Here is a 21,595-nt window from a genome sequence, read left to right on the forward strand (position 1 = left end):
CTTCTTCATGAATCCTTTTTGCTATTAATGACATCAAGGTTTGCTCTTCTTCTTCTAATATGTCTCTTCTAGAAATACTAAACTTTTATCCTCTTTTTGTTAGTTTTGGACACTCAATAATGAGCTATGCAATGTTATGCTCCAATGATAGAGTTGGTACATGAGATGTTGAAGCTATCATGGAGTTGCCACACTTCGAGAAGATTGGAATGGATTCAATTTAAAGAGCAACCTCATTCTTCAAAGCAATACAAAGAGCCTCTTTGAAGTTAATGGGATCTTTGCTAAGAATTTTTCCCCGCAAGCAAGGATCCAAAGCCATGACAAACTTCCTCAACTTAAGATACTCCATTGCTAAAGAATTCTTAGAATCCTCCAAAGAAAGTGAAGAAAAAGAAGCAGAAAAATATATAGCAACCTATTGATATTTAATGAATAAGATCTCATACTTCACTGAAAAGAAAAAAAATTTGACTCTCCTTTTGCAAAAAACTAATCCAGCTAAAAAAATTTAACTCTCCTTTTGCAAAAAAATAATCCAGCTGTAATAGTAAAGCATTTGGCGACTCCACTGTTCCAAATCTCTCCTTGATTACTTCAATCAACTTTTCCCAATCATTCTTCATCTCCTCTCGCAAAGCCTCATGCAAAGTTAAGACTATACTCTCCAAGAAATCTGAAAGTATTTCAATCCACTCCTTTATAGATCAATCTATCAAGCGACACGCTCACTTAAACTCTAGGAGATAACTCTTATTCCAAACAAAGAAACACCGAAATGTTGAGCATCTTGTACCAAAAAGTAAAAAAACAAGAGAAAATTGCTCTTTCAAAAATAAACTTTCTTTCGTTAATCACACGCAACCTTGAGGTTATGATAGAATGATTCTAACAAAACATGTCCATCGTTTCCACCAAAAAAACGTGGCGCAAAGTTGGGAATACTTTGGTCACTTCTTGGAATCAAAAGCACACTTGTAAATCTCCTCACCTCTCTTTCTCTCTCTCAGTTAAGAAAAAGATATAAACGTCGAATACGAGGCCATAGTTCACGGAAGGAAAGATGAAAGACTCACGAGAAACAAGGATTTCTACTAATCTCATCACTATAAATAAAAGAAGGTTCCTTTATTGAAAGAAAATACTTCAACTCAAGATTATATGAACTGAAATGTAACACGCGGAAGCTCTGAGATGCTTCTTTCAGCCCTAAACACCACTTAGAACATGCTGATGCAAAAACGCAGACAAAAGGAAGAGTAGAGAGAAAGAAAGAAAGAAAGAAAGATATATTAACGTCTGCAAGAAGCCAAAATTGGCCTATGAGACAAACAAGTAGTACAATGATGTTCCTCCAGTAATCAAGAGGAAAATGTGGAGTGAGAATAAAATGTACAAGTATGAGAACACGACCATAGGGGACTCAATAGTGGTGTACAAACGAGAGGGTGTGGATGGAGTACTAGGGCTACTAATGCATCTCTATATGCTGAACCAGAACTGATTCAGTCAGCACTGATTCAGTCAGCACTGATTCAATCAGCACTGATTCAATCAACATTGATTCAGTCAGAATTGGATTCATTCAGAATTGATTCAATCAGAATTCTGATTCAGTCAGCGCACTGATTCAAGCACTGATTCGGTCAGCACTGATTCAAGCACTGAATCAGAATTGATTGAAGCACTGATTCGCGCATTGACTCGCGCACTGATTCAAGCACTGATTCAATTAGAAATGATTCAATCAGCACTGATTCAATCAGCACTGATTCAGTCAGAATTGATTCAGTCAGCGCACTGATTCAGTCAGCACTGATTCAAGCACTGATTCAGTCAGCACTGATTCAAGCACTGAATCAGAATTGATTGAAGCACTGATTCGCGCACTGATTCAAGCACTGATTCTGATTCAATCAGAGTTGATTCAGTCAACACTGATTCAAGCACTGAATCAGAATTGATTGAAGCACTGATTCGGTCAGCACTGATTCAAGCACTGATTCAAGCACTCATTCAAGCACTGATTCTGATTCAATCAGCATTCAGTCAGAATTGATTCAGTCAAAATTGATTCAGTCAGCACTGATTCAGTCAGCATTGATTCAGTCAGCTATGATTCAATCAGATATGAATCAGTCAGCACTGATTCAAGCACTGATTCAGTCAGCATTCAGTCAGAATTGATTCAGTCAGCACTGATTCAGTCAGCATTGATTCAGTCAGCACACTGATTCAGTTAGCACTGATTCAGTCTCAACAGCACTGATTCAGTCTCAGCACTGATTCAGTCAGCACTGATTCAGTCAGAACTGATTCAGTCAGCACTGATTCAGTCAGAACTGATTCAATTAGCGCTGATTCAGTCAGCACTGATTCAGTCAGCACTGATTCAGTCAGAACTGATTCAGTCAGAACTGATTCAATCAGAACTGATTCAGTCAGAACTGATTGAGTCAGAACTGATTCAGAAGTCAGAACTGATTCAGCACTGCAGAACTGATTCAGTCAAAACTGATTCAGCACTGATTCAGTCGCACTGATTCAGTCAGAACTGATTCACTCAGAACTGATTCAGTCAAAACTGATCTGATTCAGTCAGAACTGCGATTTGATTCAGAACTGATCTGATTCAATCAGAACTGATTTAATCAGAACTGATTCAGTTAGAACTGATTCAGCACAGTCAAAACTGATTCAGCACTGATTCAGTCAAAACTGATTCAGTCAGAACTGATTCAGCACTGATTCAGTCAAAACTGATTCAGCAGAACTGATTTAGTCAGAGCTGATTCAGTCAGAATTGATTCAGTCAGCACTGATTCAAGCACTGAATCAAAATTGATTGAAGCACTGATTCGCGCATTGATTCGCGCACTGATTCAATCAGAATTAATTCAATCAGCACTGATTCAGTCAGCACTGATTCAGTCAGCACTGATTCAATCAGCACTGATTCAGTCAGAATTGATTCAGTCAGCACTGATTCAGTCAGCGCACTGATTCAAGCACTGATTTAGTCAGCACTGATTCAAGCACTGATTCAGTCAGCACTGATTCAAGCACTGATTCAGTCAGCACTGATTCAAGCACTGAATCAGAATTGATTGAAGCACTGATTCGCGCACTGATTCAAGCACTGATTCTGATTCAATCAGAGTTGATTCAGTCAGCACTGATTCAAGCACTGAATCAGAATTGATTGAAGCACTGATTCGCGCACTGATTCAAGCACTAATTCAAGCACTCATTCAAGCACTGATTCTGATTCAATCAGCATTCAATCAGAATTGATTCAGTCAGAATTGATTCAGTCAGCACTGATTCAGTCAGCATTGATTCAGTCAGCTATGATTCAATCAGATATGAATCAGTCAGCACTGATTCAAGCACCGATTCAGTCAGCATTCAGTCAGAATTGATTCAGTCAGCACTGATTCAGTCAGCATTGATTCAGTCAGCACTGATTCAGTCTCAGCACTGATTCAGTCTCAGCACTGATTCAGTCAGAACTGATTCAGTCAGCAGTGATTCAGTCAGAACTGATTCAATTAGCACTGATTCAGTCAGCATTGATTCAGTCAGCACTGATTCAGTCAGAATTGATTCAGTCAGAATTGATTCAGTCAGCACTGATTCAGTCAGCACTGATTCAGTTAGCACTGATTCAGTCAGAATTGATTCAATCAGAATTGATTCAGTCAGCATTGATTCAGTCAGAATTGATTCGGTCAGAATTGATTCAGTCAGCACTGATTCAGTCAAAACTGATCTGATTCAGTCAGAACTGCGATTTGATTCAGAACTGATCTGATTCAATCAGAACTGATTTAATCAGAACTGATTCAGTTAGAACTGATTCAGCACAGTCAAAACTGATTCAGCACTGATTCAGTCAAAACTGATTCAGTCAGAACTGATTCAGCACTGATTCAGTCAAAACTGATTCAGCAGAACTGATTTAGTCAGAGCTGATTCAGTCAGAATTGATTCAGTCAGCACTGATTCAAGCACTGAATCAAAATTGATTGAAGCACTGATTCGCGCATTGATTCGCGCACTGATTCAATCAGAATTAATTCAATCAGCACTGATTCAGTCAGCACTGATTCAGTCAGCACTGATTCAATCAGCACTGATTCAGTCAGAATTGATTCAGTCAGCACTGATTCAGTCAGCGCACTGATTCAAGCACTGATTTAGTCAGCACTGATTCAAGCACTGATTCAGTCAGCACTGATTCAAGCACTGATTCAGTCAGCACTGATTCAAGCACTGAATCAGAATTGATTGAAGCACTGATTCGCGCACTGATTCAAGCACTGATTCTGATTCAATCAGAGTTGATTCAGTCAGCACTGATTCAAGCACTGAATCAGAATTGATTGAAGCACTGATTCGCGCACTGATTCAAGCACTAATTCAAGCACTCATTCAAGCACTGATTCTGATTCAATCAGCATTCAATCAGAATTGATTCAGTCAGAATTGATTCAGTCAGCACTGATTCAGTCAGCATTGATTCAGTCAGCTATGATTCAATCAGATATGAATCAGTCAGCACTGATTCAAGCACCGATTCAGTCAGCATTCAGTCAGAATTGATTCAGTCAGCACTGATTCAGTCAGCATTGATTCAGTCAGCACTGATTCAGTCTCAGCACTGATTCAGTCTCAGCACTGATTCAGTCAGAACTGATTCAGTCAGCAGTGATTCAGTCAGAACTGATTCAATTAGCACTGATTCAGTCAGCATTGATTCAGTCAGCACTGATTCAGTCAGAATTGATTCAGTCAGAATTGATTCAGTCAGCACTGATTCAGTCAGCACTGATTCAGTTAGCACTGATTCAGTCAGAATTGATTCAATCAGAATTGATTCAGTCAGCATTGATTCAGTCAGAATTGATTCGGTCAGAATTGATTCAGTCAGCACTGATTCAGTCAAAATTGATTCAGTCAGAATTGACTCAGTTAGCACTGATTCAGTAAGAATTGATTCAGTTAGCACTGATTCAGTCAGCACTGATTCAGTTAGCACTGATTCAGTCGAAATTGATTCAATCAGCACTGATTCAGTCAAAATTGATCAGTCAATCAGTACTGATTCAGTCAAAATTCATTCAGTCAGCACTGATTCAGTCAAAATTTATTCAGTCAGCACTGATTCAGTCAGCACTGATTCAAGCACTGATTCAGTCAGAATTAATTCAGTCAGAATTGATTCAGTCAGCACTGATTCAGTAAGAATTGATTCAGTCAGCACTGATTCAGCACTGATTCAATTGATTCAGTACTGATTCAGTCAGCACGGATTCAGCACTGATGCACTGATTCAGTCAGAATTGATTCAATCAGAACTGATTCAGCACTGATGTACTGATTCAGTCAAAACTGATTTAGTTCTGATTCAGCACTAATTCAGTCAGAACTGATTCAGTCAAATCTGATTCAGTCAGAACTGATTCAGTGAGAAGAACTGATTCAGTCAACATTCAGTAAGAATTGATTCAGTCAACATTCAGTCAGAATTGATTCAGTCAACATTCAGTCAGAATTGATTCAGTCAACATTCAGTCACAATTAATTCAGTCAACATTCAGTCAGAATTGATTCAGTTCTGACTGATTCAGTCAAAATTGATTCAGTTCTGATTCAGTCAGAACTGATTCACTCAACATTCAGTCAGAATTGATTCAGTCAGCACTGATTCAGTCAGCACTGATTCAAGCATTGATTCAGTCAGCACTGATTCAGTTAGAATTGATTGATTCAGTCAGAACTGATTCAGTCAACATTCAGTCAGAATTGATTCAGTCAGCACTGATTCAGTCAATTCTGATTCAATCAATTCTGATTTAGTCAGCTCTGATTCAGTCAATTCTGATTCAGTCAGAATTGATTTAGTCAGCACTGATTCAGTCAGCACTTATTCAAGCACTGAATCAAGCACTGATTCAGTCAGAATTGATTTTGATTCAATCATAATTGATTCTGATTCAGTCAGAATTGATTGAGTCAGCACTGATTGAAGCACTGATTCAGTCAGCACTGATTCAAGCATTGATTCAGTCAGAATCGATTCAGTCAGAATCGATTCAGATTCAAACAGAATTGATTCTGATTCAGTCACGACTGATTCACTCAATTTTGATTCAGTCAAAATTGATTCAATCAATTCTGCTTCAGTCAATTCTGATTCAGTCAATTCTGATTCAGTCAAAATTGATTCTGATTCAGTCAGCACTGATTCAGTCAATTCTGATTCTGTCAGAATTGATTTAGTCAATTCTGATTCAGTCAATTCTGATTCAGTCAACACTGATTCAGTCAATTCTGATTCAGCCAATTCTGATTCAGTCAGAATTGATTCAGTCAGCACTGATTCAGTCAGCACTGATTCAAGCACTGATTGAAGCACTGATTCAGTCAGAATTGATTCTGATTCAGTCAGAATTGATTCTAATTCAGTCAAAATTGATTCTGATTCAGTCAGAATTGATTCTGATTCAGTCAGAATTGATTCAGTCAGCACTGATTCATTCAGCACTGATTCAAGCACTGATTCAGTCAGCACTGATTTAAGCACTGATTCAGTCAGAATTGATTCAGTCAGAATTGATTTAGTTAGAATTGATTCAGTCAGAATCGATTCAGTCAGAATTGATTCATATTCAGTCAGAATTGATTCTGATTCAGTCAGAATTGATTCTGTCAGAGTTGTGATTCAGTCAGCAGCACTGATTCAGTCAGCACTAATTCAGTCATCACTGATTGAGTCAGCACTGATTCAGTCAGAATTCTAAATCAGTCAGAATTGATTCAGTCAACACTGATTCAGTGAGCACAGTCAGAATTGATTCAGTGAGAATTGATTCAGTCAGAATTGAATCAGTCAGAATTGATTCAGTCAGAATTGAATCAATTCTGACTCTGCTGTCTGAATTGATTCAATCCGCACTGATTCAATCAGCACAGTCTGAATTGATTCAGTCAGCACTGATTCAGTCAGCACTGATTCAGTCAAAATTGATTCAGTCAGCACTGATTCAATCAGCACAGTCAGAATTGATTCAGTCAGAATTCTAAATGAGTCAGAATTGATTCAATCAAAATTGATTCAGTCAGAATTGATTCAGTCAGAATTGATTCAGTCAGAATTGATTTAGATTCAATCAGAATTGATTTTGATTCAGTCAGAATTGATTCTGTCAGAGTTGTGATTCAGTCAGCAGCACTGATTCAGTCAGCACTAATTCAGTCATCACTGATTCAGTCAGCACTAATTCAGTCATCATTGATTCAGTCAGCACTGATTCAGTCAGAATTCTAAATCAGTCAGAATTGATTCAGTCAACACTGATTCAGTCAGCACAGTCAGAATTGATTCAGTGAGAATTGATTCAGTCAGAATTGATTCAGTCAGAATTGAATCAGTTCTGACTGAATCAGTTCTGACTGAATCAGTTCTGACTGAATCAATTTTGACTGATAAAGACGTGGCGCAAAGTTGGGAATACTTTGGTCACTTCTTGGAATCAAAAGCACACTTGTAAATCTCCTCACCTCTCTTTCTCTCTCTCAGTTAAGAAAAAGATATAAACGTCGAATACGAGGCCATAGTTCACGGAAGGAAAGATGAAAGACTCACGAGAAACAAGGATTTCTACTAATCTCATCACTATAAATAAAAGAAGGTTCCTTTATTGAAAGAAAATACTTCAACTCAAGATTATATGAACTGAAATGTAACACGCGGAAGCTCTGAGATGCTTCTTTCAGCCCTAAACACCACTTAGAACATGCTGATGCAAAAACGCAGACAAAAGGAAGAGTAGAGAGAAAGAAAGAAAGAAAGAAAGATATATTAACGTCTGCAAGAAGCCAAAATTGGCCTATGAGACAAACAAGTAGTACAATGATGTTCCTCCAGTAATCAAGAGGAAAATGTGGAGTGAGAATAAAATGTACAAGTATGAGAACACGACCATAGGGGACTCAATAGTGGTGTACAAACGAGAGGGTGTGGATGGAGTACTAGGGCTACTAATGCATCTCTATATGCTGAAGGGGTGATACAAGTATGATATGTTATCTACTCCTAACTCCATCCAGTCCCATAGTCTGGGTACAATATGTCATACATCCGATCTGAGGATGCCGTAAATGTCTGGAACATGCGTTCTGGATCAGAGTGAAAATGTGCCAGCTGTTCCTCGACCTCCTGTTGGTGTCGAGACCGGATGGCCACGATCTCTCTGTGGTGTAGCCGTGGTGTCTAGTAGCCGGCTAGTCTGGGTCGTCGCCTAGCTCGAATCTCCTCCGCTCGCTGAGATATCACTCCCAATGTGTGCGGCTAGGCTACTGGTGCCAATCTCTCGAAGAAGTCAGTCAACTGGGATTGTCTTCCTCCGCTATGATGTGCGGGTGTCTGAAGTAAAGATCTCCCTGTGTCTCTGTAGTGCTAGTAGTAGTCTGCCTAGCTGTCTCTGGTCCGATCGCTCCCAGATCTGTCTAAGTGATGTGGTCCCTCTAAAAACCTCAGGATAGAATGCCCTGATCTCCTGCAAAGCACCACACTGGCAAACAAAATGCTCCTCTGTCTCTACCCCCGTCTGGCATAATCTGCAAATGTGCTCTGCTCGAGGGATGCGTGCTGTTCTCCCAGTCTCGATCTCTAGTTGGTGTGATGAGACCCTTATCGCCCAATGGCTACTCTGGCTCCATGTGATAAGTGGACCTCTAAGTATCGAGATCGCTGGATGAAGTCGTCTATGGAGGTGCTCAAGAAGTGGTCTCTGTAGTAGAGCATCTTCGTCGGGAGTGGCTGACTGGGAGATAGCCAAGTCTCCTGTAAGTGGCCCTGCCAAATGTCATGTCTCATGACTCGGTTCCTCTCTGTCTGAGAGAGGCGTCTGTGTGGTGCAGCTAGGTCATACTGTAAGGGTGGTAATCTGTCAATATCAATCCTGTGTGATGATATCCACTGTACCACCTGTGTGTACCATGACCAGGTATGTCCCTCCTCAGCAAGCTGTCTGGATGCCTCAAAAGCAGCCCGAGATACCCGATTTAGTGGGAGCTCCCGCATCCTGTGTATAAAAGATATAGTCTGGAACATGGCCTCTACTAACATAGGTGGTCCAGCAAACTCCGCTCGAAGGATATCATGTGGTACTGAAGGTTTGCTACGGATCATCCGTGAGAGCATCAAAATCTGAGGGCACTCTATCTGTGTCCATGAGGATGTAGCCAAACCTGGTGCCCATACTGCTGCTGCATACATCAATGCTGGAGTAACTAGTGTATCAAATAGCCACCCCTTAGTACGGGGCTCCTGGAAGTGTGCCTGGTGACACTAGCGTTCCAAAATTGCTAGTGCTACGTATCCTCGTGTCACTGTCTCTGGCTGCCTGTGCCATAGAGAATCTCCCTGATGAGCTGGTAAATGTGACCCCAAGGTATACATATGAGCCCACCACCTCTACCTGTCCCCGGGCTAGTGTAAGGATAGTCTGGCATCTGACTGCTGCTAATGTATGAAAGACCATAACCTTGGTTTTCCCAAGGTTCACTGTGAGTCCTCGCTCCACACAGAAAGTATCCAGGGCCTATAGAGATGCCTTTGTAGCCGTGTCCGAGTATCCGACACAAGAATGATATCATCAGCATATAATAGAATGTGTACAGTCGTACTTGAGATGTCAATCCCAGAGCCTCCTGCGTGTATGATGTAGTCTACTACCTCGTCGATGTATAAGCCAAAGAGTGTCGGGGAGAGAGGGCAGCCTTGCTTCACACCAATGGTGCTGGTAATCATATCTGATAGTCCCCCTGGGCATCTAACTCGTCTAAACACTTGCTCATATAATCTGTAAATCCCCCACATCATGTCGAGGGGTATGCCCATGTCTGTAAGCGGTGGAAGAGGCGCTCTCTCAGGACTGTGTCGAAGGCTTTGCGGAAGTCCACAAAACAGCAATAGAGTCTCTGTCTCCGTGCCCGAGTTTGGTCAATCAGGCATCTCAGGGTGAAAATGTGATCAATAGTAGAGAAGGCTCGCCGAAAACCTGCCAGACCAGGGGCACGAAGCCCCTCCCTCTCAGCGTGTGTGCTCAATTCTGCCTCCAGGATAGCCCCATAGAGTTTGGCCAAGGTATGATCAATCATGATAGTCTCGAGATACCATATCGGTAGTAAAGAAAACCGACAAGGTCAGTGGAGTCTCGGTGGGGCGAGGGATGAGTGGCTGGTGCGGACCATCATAAAGCCCTTCTGCATAACTCTGCCAGCGTTGAGGATCAGTAATCGGGGTGGGGGAGCGTGGCTCAGTATATTCATATGGTACAAAAAGATACCCCTAAATCTACAACCATGGGCTGCCTTCATGAAAAGGTGTAATCACCCAAAACAGTCCTACATAAAGGACCCACTCCCTAGTGGAGTGAATGAATACAACAATGAGAATGCATGCCTATTTATAGGCCCTTGAACTCTTAGAGTGCTGGCCGACTGGTCCATAATTCATAGATATTGATGCGCCTGCAGCTGCCCTTCCCTCTGGTACAGCCGACAAACCCTTTCATGCAACCGACACCATCCTTCATGTCTTCCATGCCCTGCTCCAAGTCCAACAATGGCCAAAACTGCACAGCATGCTCCAAAACCTGGTTCTAATCATCTTTTTCTGGCTGCCCTCTTCTGGACTAGCTTCTTCAAGATATGTCCATGGGCAAAACTTGCACATGACATGAAACATGTGAGATGTCATGGCATGACTCACATTTGAGCGAATTGGATAATTAGGACGAAACATTTGAACATAAAACAAAGAAGTAAGACCTTATAGATGTATGAGATGCATGGGGTTTGCGATTTAATAAAGAAATTTAAAAAATTAATCATCACTAAGAAAAATAATTCGCAAAAAGTGTAGAAAACACATAGCGTAATATTTTTTTATACTTACGATTGTACTAAAATTCAACTATGCAAGTACGTAGAGCTTGAAGTAACCTTCGCGTCTTTATAAAAAGAGATAACCGACCAAAAAGTTGTCCTTCATCTCATTGATGATTCAAACTACAGGATAAGGATTAACATTGCTCAATGAACAACCGAAAGTTTATCCATGGTTTCCAAAGTCTTTCCACATGCTCACTACCGTTAAAACCATTGGTACCTCCAAAGGAGAGTAGCAATAAGACAAGGACTACCTTGAGAAGTCATAGATCCACCAAGATAATAACTCCTTATCTCTCTTACTTTGAATTATCAAGAAGTTTAAGATTTGGCAAGGCATGGGAAGCTTATCCTAAACGAATTCACTACATGTAAAAAGAGTTCTTGAATAAAAGATTATGAGAATTGAAGCAATGACCCAAAAATACTTTATTGTAGAGACTTCACTCCTTGATTTGAAAGGGAGAGAAAGACTCCTTGTATAGATGGGGAATCACCCCCACACCTTGTTACAAATTACAAAAATAGAAATCTTCATCCATCCGCATATAAGGCCGATTGTCACTAACAATTATCCTTCTTAACTACTTTTAGCATGTGTCTTCTCAAATTATTTAATGAAAGAATCTTTGACTTGAAAGATAAGACCTAACTCCACTTTGAACCCACATAAAGATCCCTCACGCACACTTGTTGAGTCTCTTTAGTTCACATAGGACTTCTTCTCTATTATGCATCCTTTTACAGTCCTCCACACGCCATCCACAAGCTTGGCATGTGTTTGCTATCTTAATTTAATAGAGTTACAAGACATGTAGACATAAGGCTCACTATATCTTCCACATCACTAGGCTAAAAAACATACCAAGGTATTTATGGAGTACACTTCTAGTATTTACAATATACACATTGGCACATGAAATAAAACCTTAGGAAATAGAAAACATTAAAAGACAAAAGTCATTGTCAGGATAGCCGCCACATTGTCATTTTAATGTGGGTATCGTAATCTTCTTGATCAAGCTTCCACTTTATTATCATTGCAAAATCAAAAAAAAAAACATTTGAAAATTAAAGATATTGAATTTTGCTATCACAATGATATTCCTATTGACCTGGAGACGTAATATATAAGCCCAGAATGACCGCCAATTACAAGCTAAATGAAAGGAAGACCCATCAAGTACACTACTTATGCTAGCTAATCGCCAATTGGGCTATTAAAACTGCCCCAATCAGTCCACACTCGCCTTCGGATCTTCCCATTAGCCGCAGCAATGAATCATGTCCATGACCATCCCACTTAAGGCATGTGCCACGTGCATCCCGCACTTGGATGCCACGTAGACATTTCTGTACAGAAGGTGCAGGATCTGGGATGGTGAACTGGTCCCATGTGAGCCCAGTCCGGGACGAGTCAGCCAGGGATCCATCTCAGTCGTCCGAGGTCAGGTGTGCATTGTCCTGCACAGGAGTCTAAGGTCGGGTGTGCGTTGTCCTGCACATGAAACAGTGCCAGTCCGCGCTGTGAGTCTCCCTCTAGAATGATGTCAGTGATTCTGTGTATCTGGTATGGTACCGGATGCTAGATCACTGAGTAGTTAGTGTTTAGAACAAGGGGCCAGCCCATAGGGCTACCCCGGATCTTAGTGTGGGCATGGGAATGGTGTGGAACCACCCCCATGAGGGCCAGGAAGGCCCAGGCTGAACCCACCAGCCATGGAGGGGCTGTAGGACAGCCCTAGGGCAAGAATAAGGCAGATTCCAGGAGTTTACAGCCTTTACATGGCTGTAGGGCAAGTATGGGGCAGCCCATACAGGCTGCCCAACCCTTGGGATGTGTGCAAAAGCTTTGCCCAGCCCCTTGGAATCAAGCGCATTACCTTCCAGCCTGTTAGGGAAAAACGCAGCATTTTATGGGATTTAATTCAGCATTTATTGCTGAATTGCTGGTCGTGGGAGTATTTAAGGCTGGCCGCCTGCTGTAGCACTGGCCGACTGCTCCTGTGTGGGTAGTATAAATAGCCTAGCCCACAATCCCATTCAATCATCTGATTATTCACCAAGAGCTCAAGCAAATCAAGGGCTAGACAAGCCAAGGGAGTTGCTAAGCAAAGGGGTGGAGTACTGAAGGTCAAGGGCAGGGATTTCCCAGCCAAGAAAGGTCAAGAATTCTGTATTTTCTTTTCATATTCACATCATTCTAATAAAGCAAATACACCATCCGTGGTGGGGGCCCTACAGAGGATAATTGGGACCCAATACTGTGTCCTCTCCATCTCTCCCTCTCTCTCTCTATTTTCTGCACATCTCCTATTAGTTTGTGCGTTAATTACCGTCGCGAAAAGAGTGCTGAATTCTGAGTATTGAAGTTACCGATTCCTCCCCAATGCTTCCGCATATTACAGTGGTATCAGAGCCTACTTCAAGTACAAAGATTCAGCAAAGAAACTAGAATTTTTTCTCGCTCGTGTGGTTGGTTTTTAGACGCCGGTAAACTACCCCTTTCGGAGTGACTCCTGTCCCTCGAAGGACGGTTGGTTTTTAGCCTCCGGAAGCCTCCGGACGTCTCCCACACAGATAGTGGATGGTTAGATTGCGTTCCGGAAAGGAAGTGCATTTTCCTGCTATGGCGAGCTTCGACGACGAGAGAGACCAAGTACCATGGGACCAGAGTGCACTAGGCAGCCCGCTAGGGCACCAGGCTTGAGTGTCACAGACATGTTCCAGCAGATGATGCGAGCAATCGCAAAACATACAGCCAAGTTGGATGAGCAGAAGGCGCAGATCTTGGCTCTGGAGGAGCATACCCGCTCTCCAGCGTCGCGTTTTCCATCTCCTCCTCCCTCTCCTTCCGTATCCCAGATACCAGATCCTCGACTTAGGAACCCTCTCACAGGGTCACAGCCGCAGCCAAGCTCTTTGCTTGAGTTGCAGATGCGTGCATTGGAGATCCGACAACGAGAGGACGAAGCCATGCGACGCGTGGAACATGAGCGTTACCTCAAGGCATTGGACGCTAGATTGACACCGGCGACGCCCTCGAATCATTTTTCCGAGAAAATGAACTTCAGTGAGCATAATGGTACACTCGATCCCACAACTCTCTATTCATGGTTACATCAATTTGAAGCTTACTTTGCCGCAATTAGGAAAACAGATACTGACAAAGTGATCTTAGCCAGTTGGTACTTGGAAGGTGAAGCCATTCCTTGGTGGACTTAGTGGGCTCATGCCCACACCAGAGCATGTATGGCAGCTTATGTGTGGGACGAGTTTGTCCGCGACCTTAAGCAGCGATTTCTACCGCCCCACTACCTTGAGCGACTCGAAGACGAGTTCAGGGGAGCGCGTCAGAACGCGTAACCAGTCCTTCAGTTTGCCGTTAGAATTTCAACTTTATGTCTGCAATTAGGCTTCTCTGATACGGACAAGAAAGGGCAGTTTTTGTATGGCCTGGAAACGCAAATCCAATGGGAGGTGCGTATGTTTAGGCCAGCCACCTTTGAAGACGCACTCTCGCTGTGTGCAGAAATGAAACACAACGGTGGCAAGCCCGAGACTTCCCGGCCGGCTTCTCCCACGTCTACCGCCTCGGGGGGCAAAAGCCAGAACCAGACGGGGTCTTCCCCAAGACAGAGCCCGGGAGCCTCTGGCTCCAAGAACTCGAACAATGCATCTAAGCTTACTCCACACCAGAAAGCGGAGGCAGGTAAGACAGGTGGCAAGTTGAGTGCCGAGGAGCTTTCTCAGTACATCGAGGAGGGTAGATGTTTCTTTTGTCATACAAAACGACATACTTCTCGGGATTGTCCGAAGAAGCCTCCAAAGCCCGCCGCCTCCACAGCTTCCGTGGTGAGCTCCGCTCCCACACAGACCCCAACGGCTACCCCTAGTTCTTCAAACCCCGGTGCTTCAGTTGGAGCAATTATTAGTCGGGAGCTCGAAGATAAGCAAAGGGCGCCCATGACCAGGAGTATGAGCGCAACGAATTGCTCAAGTCCTTTGGCTACATAGGTGGCCAGAGAGTCGTCGTCTTGTTTGACAGCGGCAACACGGAGGATGTGGTCACGGAACAGGTCGCTAGGTGTGCCCGTTTCGAGCCGACTTCGGTGGACAAACAAGTTGAGGCACAGGCATGACAACGAGCGTCAAGTATGAAGCTCTAGGTGCTAAGTTAGTGATTCAGGGCATAGAGTTTGTGCGTGATTTTATGGTTGCCCCTCTTGTAGGAGCGGCAGACATAATTTTGGGTATTCAGTGGTTTCACAAGTTTCTTCCTGATGTCAAGTGGGACAAGCACACGTTCCAGATCAATCGAAATGTGTCAAACGCCCCAGTGACCATTAAGTGTGAGCCAGGAATTCTGAACTTTCCGCTCATAAGCCACTTGCAGGCTAAGCGAGCAGTCAGGAAAGGCGCACTGTGCGATGATTTACATCCAGACAGCCCAGACGGTGGCCAGTGCTTCCGAGAAGTACTTGGTTCTCCATGAAAAGTTCTAGAAGATTTTTCTTCGGAACAGCCTCCCTCCCCAGCTCCCCCGTCCAGACCGGAGGACCACAAGATTGACCTCCTCCTAGGCTCGGAACCCCCGAGCAAGTTTCCGTATCGCCTTTCCAAGGCAATGGACTCAGAGTTGGACCGCCAACTCCAAGAATTGTTGCAATCTGGCTTCATCCGCCCCATCGTGCCGCCATTTGCAGCACCGATCTTATTTGTCAAGAAGAAAGATGGGTCTTCCCGTTTGTGTGTCGATTATCGTGCACTCAACAAGCTGACTATCAAGAGCACATTCCCGATGCCTCGAATCGACTATATTCTCGAGAGGCTCAATGGAGCAAAGGTGTTCTCAAAACTGGATTTAAAGAGTGGGTACCACCAGGTGCGGATTGTGGAGGAGGACAATCCCCAAGACAGCCTTTCGTATGGAACGGGCCCACTATGAATTTGGCTTGACAAACGCCCCAGCTACATTTAACCGCATGATGATGCGTGTTTTCCGGGATTTGATTGGTAAGTGTGTGTTCATATTTCTGGACGACATACTCGTATTTTCAACTACGGTTGCGCAGCATGACATTGATGTGGAGAAAGTCCTTAAGTTGCTGGAAAGCAACGAGCTCTACGTCAATGAAAAGAAGTTGGAATTTTATCTGTTCCAGGTGCATTACTTGGGATATATAATTAGTGCTGAAGGCATTCGACATGATCCGGCTAAAGCGGCCAAGATTGTCAACTGGGAAGTACCTCAGCCAGCCTACGACATTAGATCCTTTGTGGGTATATGCCAGGCATACTCCACCCACATTGACAAGTTTTCTGACCTCTCGGCAGATCTCACCGATCTGCTAAAGGGAGTGAAGACAAGAAGGCAAAAAATTCGAATGATTCCACAAGCGTTGGAGGCATTCCAGAACCTCAAGGTGGCTTTGTCAGAAGCGCCTTGTTTAGCACTTGCCTCGTGGGACGACCCATTTCAGGTGATCACCGATGCGAGTAACATCACAATTGGAGGTGTATTGCAACAGAATGGTCATCCAGTAGCTTACATGTCTCGTAAGATACTGCCCGCCGAGAAGAACTACTCAGTCTATGATCGTGAACTCCTAGCAATTATACAAGCCTTGAAACATTGGAAACATTTTCTGTATGGCCGTGACTTCGAGGTTCGCACTAACCATCAGGCATTACGCTGGATTCAGACAATGCCAAGTGCACAGTGGAGTGATCGACAACACCGCTGGAGTCAGATATTCCAGCAATTCGGTGGTATGATTGAGTACCTTCCAGGAAAGGCCAATCCAGTGGCCGACGCTTTGAGCAAGAAGAGACAAGTGTCTACGATTCAGACCACTAGACTTGACCTTAATGGTACAGGACTAGAGGACATGAAGCACACGTACGCGGATTACGAGGAATTCGGTACTCTGTGGGAACAGGCATTGGATGCCACAGGACCATGCCACTTTCTGATACGCGATGGTTGACTTTTCTAGAAAGGCCGATTATGTGTCATGAAGTCGTTCAGGACAGCTCTTCTCCATGACGCCCATGACGCCATTACAAGTGGTCATAGGGGCATGAATTCGACTCTGGAGAAATTGGAACGGCAATACTATTGGCTAAAGATGAGGCGTGATGTGTTTACATATGTACAACGCTGTGACATTTGTCAAAAGATGAAAGCTCCTTATGGAAAGAAGATAGGGTTGTTACAGTCCTTGCCAATTCCTGAGGGTCCATTCCAAGACATTTCCATGGACTTTGTCACGAATCTGCCTCCCAGTCCGAGTAAGCGTAATACGCAGTGCTTAACTATTGTTGATAGGTTTAGCAAATTTGTTATGCTTATTTCTTGCAAGGCCACTGTGAAGACCGCCAAGGATGTTGCCCAGTTGTTCATTCGGCATTGGTACCCGATTGGTGGGATTCCTAGGACCATAGTGTCAGACCGAGATGCCAAGTTTACCAGTCATTTTTGGAGGGCATTGTTTGATAATTTTGGTACTAAGTTGAATTTTTCCAGTGCATTCCACCCATAGACGGACGGCCAGACATAGATATACAACCAGTTGGTCTTTGATGTGCTGAAGTGTTATGTCCACGATCACCAAGGTAAGTGGGAATCGTATTTGCCTTTAGTTCAAGCTGTTTTGAATGATTCTTTTTCTTCAGCTATTGGCAGGACTCCATATGAGGCAGCGTTTGGAGGACCTTTCCAGTCGTTGTTGACCAGGACTTCTTCTTCAGTACCTGAAGCGAACAGAGTGACGAAGTCTTACCAAGAGATTTCAGAGTCGGTAAAAGACAGAATGGCTAAAGCGCAAGAGACCTACACTCGAGAGGCCAATAAAGACCGAAGGGATATGAAGTTTTCGGAAGGGGATTGGGTTTATCTTTGGATTATGAAGCAAAGATTGAAACAGGTGGGCAAGCGATGCCCAAAGTTGTCTTTCAGGAGCTTCGGACCTTTTCCCATCAGGAAAAAGATTAATGAGGCGTCTATGCAGTTAAAGCTACCTCCCAGTTGGACTATGCACGATGTATTTCATGTCAGTTGGTTAAAGCCATATGCATGTCTCCTTCAGATGTCAAAGACGAAGCGGAACCAGACATTGTTGATAAAGCAGAAGTCATGGTTCCTGAACAGATCCTTCTGGACCGTTTCAAGCATGACTCAGGCCGAAGACTACGACAGTTCCTCACGAAGTTTTAGGACCGAGAAACCCATGAAGCGGTATGGCTCGACAAAGAGTTTTTCGAAGACTATTCGACGTTATTGACGGATTATTTGGAGGCTATGCAGCTTCCGTCAAGTTAAGCAGAAGGGGATATCACGTGCACTTGGATACCACGTAGACATTTCTGTACAGAAAGTGCAGGACCTGGGATGGTGAACTGGTCCCATGTGAGCCCAGTCCGGGACGAGTCAGCCAGGGATCCATCTCAGTCGTCCGAGGTCAGGTGTGCATTGTCCTGCACAGGAGTCTAAGGTCAGGTGTGCACTGTCCTGCACAGGAGTCTAAGGTCAGGTGTGCACTGTCCCACACATGAAACAATGCCAGTCCGCACTGTGAGTCTCCCTCTAGAATGATGTCAGTGATTCTGTGTATCTGGTATGGTACCGAATGCCAGATCACTGAGTAGTTAGTGTTTAGAACAAGGGGCCAGCCCATAAGGCTACCCCGGATCTTAGTGTGGGCATGGGAATGGTGTGGAACCACCCCCATGAGGGCCAGGAAGGCCCAGGCTGAACACACTAGCCATGGAGGGGCTGTAGGACAGCCCTAGGGCAAGAATAAGGCAGATTCCAGGAGTTTACAGCCTTTACATGGCTGTAGGGCAAGTATGGGGAAGCCCATACAGGCTACCCAGCCCTTGGGATGTGTGCAAAAGCTTTGCCCAGCCCATTGGAATCAGGCGCATTACCTTCCAGCCTGTTAGGGAAAAACGCAGCATTTTATGGGATTTAATTCAGCATTTATTGCTGAATTGCTGGTCGTGGGAGTATTTAAGGCTGGCCGCCTGCTATAGCACTGGCCGACTGCTCCTGTGTGGGTAGTATAAATAGCCTAGCCCACAATCCCATTCAATCATCTGATTATTCACCAAGAGCTCAAGCAAATCAAGGGCTAGACAAGCCAAGGGAGTTGCTAAGCAAAGGGGTGGAGTACTGAAGGTCAAGGGCAGGGATTTCCCAGCCAAGAAAGGTCAAGAATTCTGTATTTTCTTTTCAGATTCACATCATTCTAATAAAGCAAATACACCATCCGTGGTGGGGGCCCTACAGAGGGTAATTGGGACCCAATACTGTGTCCTCTCCATCTCTCCTTCTCTCTCTCTCTATTTTCTGCACATCTCCTTTCAGTTTGTGCGTTAATTACCGTCGTGAAAAGAGTGCTGAATTTTGAATATTGAAGTTACCGATTCTTCTCCCAAAGCTTCCGCATATTACAGCATGCATATGACATTGTGGAACTGTCGGGCTGCAAAATCAACTTGTGTTTGCTTTATTGGGCTGGTCTACTTGATTAATGAAGTTGTGGGCTGAAAATCAGTATTTTTTAACCTTAATAAAAAAGGTTATTTTTCACACCCAACGTTGGCTGCCTAACATGCAAACACCCTGCCCAAACTATATGTTGGCTTCCTCACACTGCATGGCTGCTGTGCCATGTACCCAATTAGTCCTCTGTTGTGTGGGCTGCCCAATTGTCATGTGGGCTGCCTGCACAGTTGACCTGCTGCCCACTCCGCCCAATACGGTACCCAAAATGTCCATTTAGAATGTTCTATGGGTCCTGCACTTGTTCACACCTGTGTCAGGCATCTGGCTCTTGACCTAATAAGCTAATGAGACACTTGTACAAAAGTTAATCCCAGTGGATTGTATTGGTGTGCAGGACAACACACCGAATGACCTAGATTTGATGGCCCCATGGGACCTGTCCCTAGACCACCGCGCACAACAAGCTCAGAGCACATCCAGAATGTTCCTGACTGTGCACTATAAACAAGTTTGTCCACGTGGCACAATGGTGCGCAGCGGGTGCACATGAAAGCCTCAGCCACCAGTTCCATAATGATTGCATCCTTGCAATTGTAAAAACTGTTGAGCAAACATACAAACCTCATTCCATGGAAAACAGATGCAAAAGGAACACTAGGGAGCTGGCCACATTAAAGTGATCTCATTTCTAAGGCTGCCAAAGACAATTGTTTGGGATAGAGATTGAAACATGAAGGGCTGTTTTTGAAAGCTTCATTTTTAAGGTTGGGAGACTTTGCTCAAGTTTAGCGCTGAGTGAACATATAGAGGAAAACTTGGAAGCTGGCCACATTAAAGTGATCTCACTTCAATGGCTGCCAAAGAACATTACTTGGGATAGAGATCAAGGGCAGCCCCTCCCTCTTCTATAGTTTGAGAACTTAGCTCAAGTTTAGCAATGATACCGTCAAGAGCACCATGCCCTTTGGGAGAAGTACTTGGGGGCATGCCATCCATAGCAGGATAAGCCCCCTTTAAGCCTGTGTGTGGTTATGTGTAACCAATCCGATGACCGTGTGGGTGCAGCGCTTCACGGGGTGATTGATCTGTGGCAATAGGCCACCCGATCTACCATTATGGGAGAGCAGTCTTGTTGCAACCATGTTTTTTAATAGGTTCGCTCTTCCCAAAAAACAATTAGGTTTCTTCTCCCCATTCTACTCATCCTCATGAGCAGCAGCAAGAGTAGCAGTCTGCGAGGCTTCAATATACCAGCTAGAGAGAGAATTCAGCTTGCTAACTGTCCAGCTACTTTCTCAAGTTCCAGTTCTTGTCCAACCACTGTATTTTGTCTCTGAGCTGTCTATACAGCAATGTACACAACAATGTGCTGTGCTTTCGCTGTATTTCAGAGAGACTACAAAAGTCTCAACTCATCCATAACCATATACAAAGGTAGTTGAAAACATATGATTTTGAAAAAACGCTTGTTCTTAGCCTTTAGGTGGTCATTTCCATCAGTTAAAAAGGGATCCAGGGGTGCCCATTGCAGCAGTTTGGTTCAGCAAGAATGGGTTCAGCAAGTCTCTTCCATGACTGCAAGCCTATCAGAAGGATATGCAGCGGATGCCAACTGCAGTCAAAGTGGGGGAGAATGTAACACAAAGCACATTCAACTCTCATTACACTGTGTGAATCAACACATTTCACACCGGATGCTACAGCTGATAAGCAGGATAGAGGGAGAAGCCTCTGCCAGGGTAAGCTGTCAGTACATTGAGGTGCTCCCATGTATTTGCAAGAGCGGACAGCCAGACAGAGAGACCAGATGCAGGCCGACTAGCCCACATGGCACACTTGTGAACCAGGACTGATCATTAATTGGAGCTCCCTGAGCTTGGTTGGCCATGTTGAAGGTGCACTAGGGTCTATAAGTGGGACAGCTCTACCCATTCTCCCATTATGTATGTGAGCAGCAGAGTGTGCCTGGGCCCTGAACAGCAAGCAGCAGGTATGCCCTCAGACAGTCCAGCTATATCTGTGTTTTTCTAACATTGTTTCACAACTCCAAAGTTTATTGGAGCCAATACATAAACTATCTCAGAAAAAGGTCAAAACAAGCCTTCCAATAGCTCAAGATTG

General features: G+C 43.8%; 1 protein-coding gene across 4 annotated transcripts in view; it reads right to left on the reverse strand.

The window, feature by feature from the left end:
• Window positions 1–21,595, reverse strand: part of LOC147632018 (vacuolar protein sorting-associated protein 51 homolog) — a 157,257-nt gene that overhangs the window by 107,347 nt on the left and 28,315 nt on the right. The window lies entirely within an intron of this gene.

Source organism: Cibotium barometz, chromosome 14 (assembly GCF_041138505.1).
Source record: "Cibotium barometz isolate CiBa-2024 chromosome 14, ASM4113850v1, whole genome shotgun sequence".
In the NCBI taxonomy this organism is placed as follows: Eukaryota; Viridiplantae; Streptophyta; class Polypodiopsida; order Cyatheales; family Cibotiaceae; genus Cibotium; species Cibotium barometz.